Source organism: Schistocerca serialis, chromosome 11 (assembly GCF_023864345.2).
Source record: "Schistocerca serialis cubense isolate TAMUIC-IGC-003099 chromosome 11, iqSchSeri2.2, whole genome shotgun sequence".
NCBI lineage: Eukaryota > Metazoa > Arthropoda > Insecta > Orthoptera > Acrididae > Schistocerca > Schistocerca serialis.
Window position 1 is genome coordinate 199,366,321 of NC_064648.1, and position 8,038 is coordinate 199,374,358.

Genomic DNA, 8,038 nt, shown 5'->3' on the forward strand with positions numbered 1-8,038 from the left:
GATAGCGAGACGGCACTCTTTTCACAGACAGATTCGTCAATGAAACTTAAAGCAGACACCTCGAACGTACTGGGCCCAAAAGAATTACCAGACACAAAGGTTCGACTGCCCCACGTGGTTTTCGGAGATGCAGCTTATCCATTAAAAGCCTATTTCATGAGACTTTATCCCGGTACAGAATTATACGACCAATCGAAAAAAGTATAAGGTTATACAGGGTGTTACAAAAAGGTACGGCCAAACTTTCAGGAAACATTCCTCACACACAAAGAAAGAAAATATGATATGTGTATATGTGTCCAGAAACGCTTACTTTCCATGTTAGAGCTCATTTTATTACTTCTCTTCAAATCACATTAATCGTGGAATGGAAACACACAGCAACAGAATGTACCAGCGTGACTTCAAACACTTTGTTACAGGAAATGTTCAAAATGTCCTCCGTTAGCGAGGATACGTGCATCCACCCTCCGTCGCACGGAATCCCTGATGCGCTGATGCAGCCCTGGAGAATGGCGTATTGTATTACAGCCGCCCACAATACGAGCACGAAGAGTCTCTACATTTGGTACCGGGGTTGCGCAGACGAGAGCTTTCAAATGCCCCCATAAATGAAAGTCGAGAGGGTTGAGGTCAGGAGGGCGTGTAGGCCACGGAATTGGTCCGCCTCTACCAATCCGTCGGTCACCGAATCTGTTGTTGAGAAGCGTACGAACACTTGGACTGAAATGTGCAGGAGCTCCATCGTGCATGAACCACATGTTGTGTCATACTTGTAAAGGCACATGTTCTAGCAGCACAGGTAGAGAATCCCATATGAAATCATGGCGGTGAATCGAGGAAGTACAGTACATACTGACGAAACTAAAATGAGCTCTAACATGGAAATTAAGCGTTTCGGGACACGTGTCCACATAACATCTTTTCTTTATTTGTGTGTGAGGAATGTTTCCTGAAAGTTTGGCCATACCTTTTTGTAACACCCTGTATACATAAAAGAACCTGAAGAGTTTCAGAAAAGCTTTTCAGAAATATGTGCCGGATTTTAGGATTTACTATTGCAGGATCTGTTTCAGTCCTTGATATGTAGAGAATGCTGTTCTTGCTATCTGTTTTGTCCACAAATTTCTCGGACAAGATACAGTGTTGTGTGACAATGAAGAGATGCAGTTATGAGACCTTCCTCGTACAGGAGGCAGTTTTGTAAATAATGCTATCCAGATACTGGGTAGTGTCAAAGATTCCCCCACGAGGTAGATAAGCATAGCAAAATGATGTGGTAAATAGACGATGTCATCAAAGAGAGAATAAGTAGCAAAAAATTGTAGTAATAAAGACATAATTGTCCGTTACGCAAAATTAAAAAAAAAAAACATGTTATTTGTAACCATTAGTACATTACATTTACTCCCACTTCCTTGGCATTTTCTTTCCAAATGTTGCTTTTTCCGGTACCATTCATACAATGTTTATTTTGAAGGTCATATAACTCTTGATATCCACTTACACGTACAACTTACTTTTCCTCATCTAACATTGTTACGATAACTGACTTTCATATTTCGTGTCGAAAGAGCTACATTTTGAATGACATGTAGTGTCTCGATACTCGTTGTAGTATCCTGTACAATTTCGTACAAACAATATTTGGTCGTGTGATGCCACACTGTTCTGCTGCAGTGCAGTCCTGGTCGATGCGGTCCTATCTTATCTGCTTCGGTTACATGTTCATAACTCGTGGCCAGACCCAAACTTCGATATGTCTTCGTTCCTGCATCACAGTCTGTACTCGTACACACATTATGTAATTCCCGTAAAGGGGAGGACATTTTAACTGAATGTTTTTGCCCGGTATCGATGGATAAATATGATGTTGCAGGGCCTGTGTTGTTAAGAAGAATGATATAATGTTCTTTGGGACACGCACACGTGTGTGCGTGTCTGAAGGAACATTGCACGGTCGTTAACAACACGGGCAGTGCAATATTTATCTGCCAATACCAGACAACAGCTTTCAATTAAAAATTTGCCTCCTGCAATATCATAAAAAGTATTTGTAGACTGTAGACAGACAACTATGTATAACACTGATGGGGGAAAAGAAGGAATGGGGAGGGATCCGGGGGGGGGTGGGGGGGGGGGACCCACTGGATAGCACAAGCTTGTGTCTGGGCTATTTTCCCAACTGCAGCTCGAGTGCAGGCTTTCTTTGTCACGGCACTGGGAGGGGAGTGCAATGAGTCTATCACCTCAGCTGCCTTTTACCGCCCTGGGGGATAAGCCGGTACTTTGATAGAAGGCTGAAAGGGCACGGGGCCCATCTGGAGGGTCTGGAACGCGGGAGCCTAGGGCCAGAGCATAGCACTCCACCCACCACACCACCACAGCCGCAAAAAGAAGACATCAGGAATTTCCAAAGTTAATGGAGGGAAACGGTGGGGAAATAACCACGAGAATTGGGAGGGGTGGGGGAGAAGGTACCCACGAAATAAGTTTGAAAATAAAAGTATGCGACGTCATATTTTTACAGTTTTTTCCTTTTATTTCTAAGCTGTTTAATGGAGGTGAAAAAAAATTGAGTAAAGGCAACAGTAGTAATACACAATAGAAGCATTATGAATTACGTCAAAAAGCTGCTGCCCCCCTCTCTCTCTATCTCTTTTTTTTTTTTAATCACGACAGGCCTGTTTCAGCACTATTGCCATCATCAAGCAATCTGAAAGTAATAGCTTTGTTATATACTATTTTCTAGGGCAGACAGTAGCCTACTTGTCTTATGAGATTGACAACCGTACATTTATGGAATTCTTAACTTACCTATAACGTCGCCGGGTAGTCACTTAAGCCTTTTTCTTACGTCTTTCAAAGTTATTTTATGGCGTAGCTTTGACAGGCTATATTTGTTGGAAGTTATAGCCTGAATATGACAAGTAGGCTACCGTCTGCCCTACAAAATAGTATTTAATACAACCATTACTTTCAGATCACCTGTTGATGGCAATAGTGCTGAAACAGGCCTGTCGTGATTACATAAACATCTCAAAAAAAAACAACAAAAAACAGCTTTTTGGACTTGATTCATAGTGTCTTTACACGACTTACATCGAACTGCGGGTCCATTGGAAACAAAATTACAATAGAAGCAGGCTGCACACAGGTGTCTCACAGTTCATGTTACACACTTCTAGTGGTTGTGGAGGGTATTTAGTAGATCAGGTTTTGCAAACATCGTATGACAACACTACGGAGCGTCAATCTTATAGATGCCGGTGCCTGTAAATGTGTGTGTGTGTATATACGTGGTGATTCCGTGATAACATAACACTCTTTCCAGGATAATGGAGAAGTATAAATGTATCAATTTGAGGTAAGGGTCTGTAAACCAGAAACAAATAAGTCAAAGGTTATAAGTGAAAACAGTTCTGATACCTCTGAAGGATAGGCAACTTTCAGAGTATGAGCCAAAACAAGAAAAAAGTTTAGTCAACAGGGGCTCTAAAATGCAAACCTGAGAACAGTACCTATATACTTTTCCTCTGTCGGAGGTTATCGGCCGCGAGGGATTAGCCGAGCGGTCTAGGGCGCTGCAGTCGTGGACTGTGCGGCTGGCCCTGGCGGAGGTTCAAGTCCTCCCTCGGGCACGGGTGTGTGTGTTTGTCCTTAGGATAATTTAGGTTAAATAGTGTGTAAGCTTAGGGACTGATGACTTTAGCAGTTAAGTCCCATAACATTTCACACATTTTTTCGGAGGTTATCAGAATGATTTTCGCTTACACTTTCGACTCGTTAATTTCCGAACTCGGGACCCTTACCTCAGATTGATACATTTATTCTTCTTCATCATCCTAGAAAATTTGTATCATCATCAACACAGAATCACCCTGTGTATGCCTACATTTACAGGCACTGGCACCTGTAACTTTGACACTCTGTAGTGTCGTCGGACGATGTTTCGGGAGGTGGGCTCCTGTGTAAAAACTGATCCCTGAAGTCCCCTCTACAACCTATAGAACAGTGTAACATGAATTGGAAAACAACCTATATGACAGCTGTTGGTTACTTGTTTCCCCAAAGGTAACTGATGCATTCACTTTGAGTTTGACACGTTATCCAAATTTTATTTGGTAAGAGAGGCAAGAATGTATCACATAAGTGACACTTTGTCAAACTGACGAATGGCATCACGAAGCCACCAAATCCAGCTCTGCAGTGTATTTGCTCACAGGCAACTGGCTTCAATTGACGAACATCTTCCAGTCACGGATCCAGGGAAACTGTCAACTGTTCACTCTTGGTGGAGCCAGTGTGATGTTTCTGTGGGCTCCGGTCATGTCGGTCTGCCAGGAAATAAGGCTGCTGACACTGCTGCCAAAGCTGCAGTCCTCGTACGTCAGCCCACGAGTACATGTATTCCCCCTGATGATCTCTGTGTTGCCGTCTGTCAGGAGGTGGTGTCCCTTAGGCATCGCCAATGGTCCTCTCTTCATGGGAATAAGCTCCGGCTTATTAAGCCTCTCCCAGTGGCTCAGACAACCTCCTCTGAGTTCTCCCGCCAGGAGGAAATAATTTTAACTCGGCTGCGTATTGGGCACTGCCCTTTTAGCCATTGTCATATGCTAAGTGGTGCTACCCCACCACTTCGTACACATTGCACTCGAGTTTCAACTGTCCACCACTTCCTGATCGAATGTCCATTTTTTTTAACCTGTTATGTTCCCGTTTGGATTTGCCGTCTTAGTTATCACCGTTTTGGCAAATGACCCGTAGGCTGTCGACCACATCTTACTTTTTATCCGCCATAGCAATATGGCGAAGACCATTTAATTTTTAGTTTTGGACCTCCGTTTCTGTGTGGTATCTTTTTTAGCCATTTTTCCACTTGCCTGTTTTTAGGTGTCTTCTATTATGTCAATTGGGACTGATGTGTAGTCATTTTTTAACTCCTCTCTGTCTTTGTGTTCTATAGTTTTGACTTGGGCGCATATGACACCAGTTGTTTTTGTGCCCTAAAGCAAAACAAAACCAATCTTCCAGTCACGGATTAACTTATGTCAGGTTTAAAAGAACGTGCATACGTGTCAAATACGGACGTGTTTCCGTTCGCAGCCTGGCACATGTACTGGGTTGTTATAATTAAACTGATGATGAGCCGAGTGCTGCAGTGCAGGTTGCATACGTCACAGGACGCTGGAACATTGTAGGTATATTTGTTAGTCGATGTACTTGCAGTGTATGCTGAAAAAAATAATAGTACCACTTTCTGCCACCAGGTGAAAATATTGTGCTTTAAGCAGTCGGAATGTGGTGTGGGTGCAGGAAAGGGGGGGAACCGTCAAAGACACGATAGCAGTGGTTCCGGCTCATTTATTAGGATAGGGTCACAAGCTACAATGTGTTTTCAATATGGTCTCCCGACTCAGCTTGTTCTGTAACACGGCACGGTCAACAGTTGGTCACAGCATATCCACTGTAATCGGAGCGATATGTTGTCGTATGCTATCGTTCAGATCCGGAAGAGTCCACGTACATTGCTGGTAGATGAGGTCCTTCCGATATCCCCACAACCGAAAGTCACTCTGATTTGGGTTGGGGGATCTGGAAGGCCTAGAGATGATGCGATCATTATCAAAGACTTTACCTGACAACTGGCATGCGGTGTCGCCCCATCTTGTGTGTAAATAGTGGTGTGGACACAGTCACATTCTTGCAAAGCTGAGGCCTGCGAGGTGTCATCTCCTCGACGAAAAATGGGCGAGTTGGAGAAACTCGTGAAACTGCACCACACAGTCACATAAGCTGAATGCAGTGGACGTTCCTACACAACGTGCGGTAGATAGAATCCTGCACGTTGACAGTTCTGTGCGATCACGGCACGGTGCAGAGTAAAAGAAAGTTTCCCGGCCACGTGTCATCCTTTTTCGCGTGCGTCAAGAAATGAAGGGCAAAGTCAAGGATTGTAGCCTATCTTGGGGCTTCATTTGGTGTACATTCTGAATCTCAGAGCGATACCCGTGTAAAATACACCACAAAATCTTTTGAACTGTTGACCAGGGAGAGAGAATTCCTGTGACATAGCTTGAAAACTGCCTGCTAAATTTGAGGCGCGTACTGCATGGTTGATTACAGCTACAGCAACTTCATCTGCCATAGGAATGGCCACCTCCCTCTCCCTGCTGCACCACCCAATTCACCTGATTCTTCAGATTTCTTGATCCTATTCTTTAGCCCCATTATTGAAACAGGGCTTCATCACAGATGTTTCTGTTGGAATATTCCCACAATACAGCACTGTATACTGTCTCCCTGAATAAAGACACTTATTTCCGACAGTATACAGTAGGGTTGCAGGTTCGAGTCCTGTCACAGTCGCCACTTTATAATACAATTAAAAAATTATGTATAATAAAAATATGTTTATAATAGAGGGAAACATTCCACATGGGAAAAATATATGTAAAAACAAAGATGATGAGACTTACCAAATAAAAGCGCTGGCAGGTCGATAGACACACAAACATACACACAAAATTCAAGCTTTCGCAACAAACGGTTGCTTCATCAGGAAAGAGGGAAGGAGAGGGAAAGACGAAAGAATGTGGGTTTTAAGGGAGAGGGTAAGGAGTCATTCCAATCCCGGGAGCGGAAAGACTTACCTTAGGGGGAAAAAAGGACAGGTATACACACACACACACACACACACACACACACACACACACACACACACACACACACACACATCCATCCGCACATACACAGACACAAGCAGACATTGTGTCTGTGTATGTGCGGATGGATATGTGTGTGTGTGTTTGTGTTTGTGTTTGTGTGTGTGTGTGTGTGTGTGTGTGTGTGTGTACACCTGTCCTTTTTTCCCCCCTAAGGTAAGTCTTTCCGCTCCCGGGATTGGAATGACTCCTTACCCTCTCCCTTAAAACCCACATCCTTTCGTCTTTCCCTCTCCTTCCCTCTTTCCTGATGAAGCAACCATTTGTTGCGAAAGCTTGAATTTTGTGTGTATGTTTGTGTTTGTTAGTGTGTCTATCGACCTGCCAGCGCTTTTGTTTGGTAAGTCTCATCATCTTTGTTTTTAGATATAAAAAATATGTTTAGATGTATGGAATTAATGAGATTAATTTTTTGGCGCTCGGACGAGCACAGTAAGCTGGACTATGCATGTAAATGAGTTCATATTAGTTCGTATTAATTCTGCGTGGATGAAATAGTCTTTCCCTTGCTGTAGATTTATGCTTACCGATTAATAATACTATGTCCGATTGCCGTATCCACCTACAAAGCCTCGACTGTGTCCATGATATGGTAATCGAATCTTTGTGATAACTTCGAAGTACACAGGTGGCCTTCAATTCTTATTATTACAGTGCTACTTGGAATAATAACTCAATTTTTCACTAACTAAATACGAATGTATTATTTCTTTTACACACATCAAAAAATACAGACTTTTCACTTATTCTCATAACCAAAATGGCTACCGTCGATTACACTCTAAAATAACATCTACCTTCGTTCATTAGCACAGAGAGAGAGAGAGAGAGTCCTTCCTCTTACCAAGGAACAGGGGAAACATCTTATGTTTTTTAACATTTGAAAATAAAAAATACACGATGGTATGTGCAGGCTCTACGCTGGGCTACCGCTTCACCTTTTCTCTTTGCCTTTAAAGAAAACGAAACATAAAAGCAAGAAATCCAAAAGGTACATCACAGCTGCTGTTCTGATAAAACAACTTTACCAGCAGTGCACAGCCTTTCTTCTCAACAGCCATTGTGTTTCATGTGGAAAACTTCAACTTTCTTAACTCTTTGCACCAACATTCACTTCACAAAAGGAATCGACACACACCGCGAAATGGACAAAAAGCATACTGACGTCAAAACAGAAACATTTCACATTCTGGCTGCTTACAGGACCGTATTTTCACCTGCTGTCAGAAAATGGAACTACAGCCATATATGTATCAAATGGGTAAAGCATTTTTCCACTTGGAATTTATTTATTTAAATTTTCACAACCATTA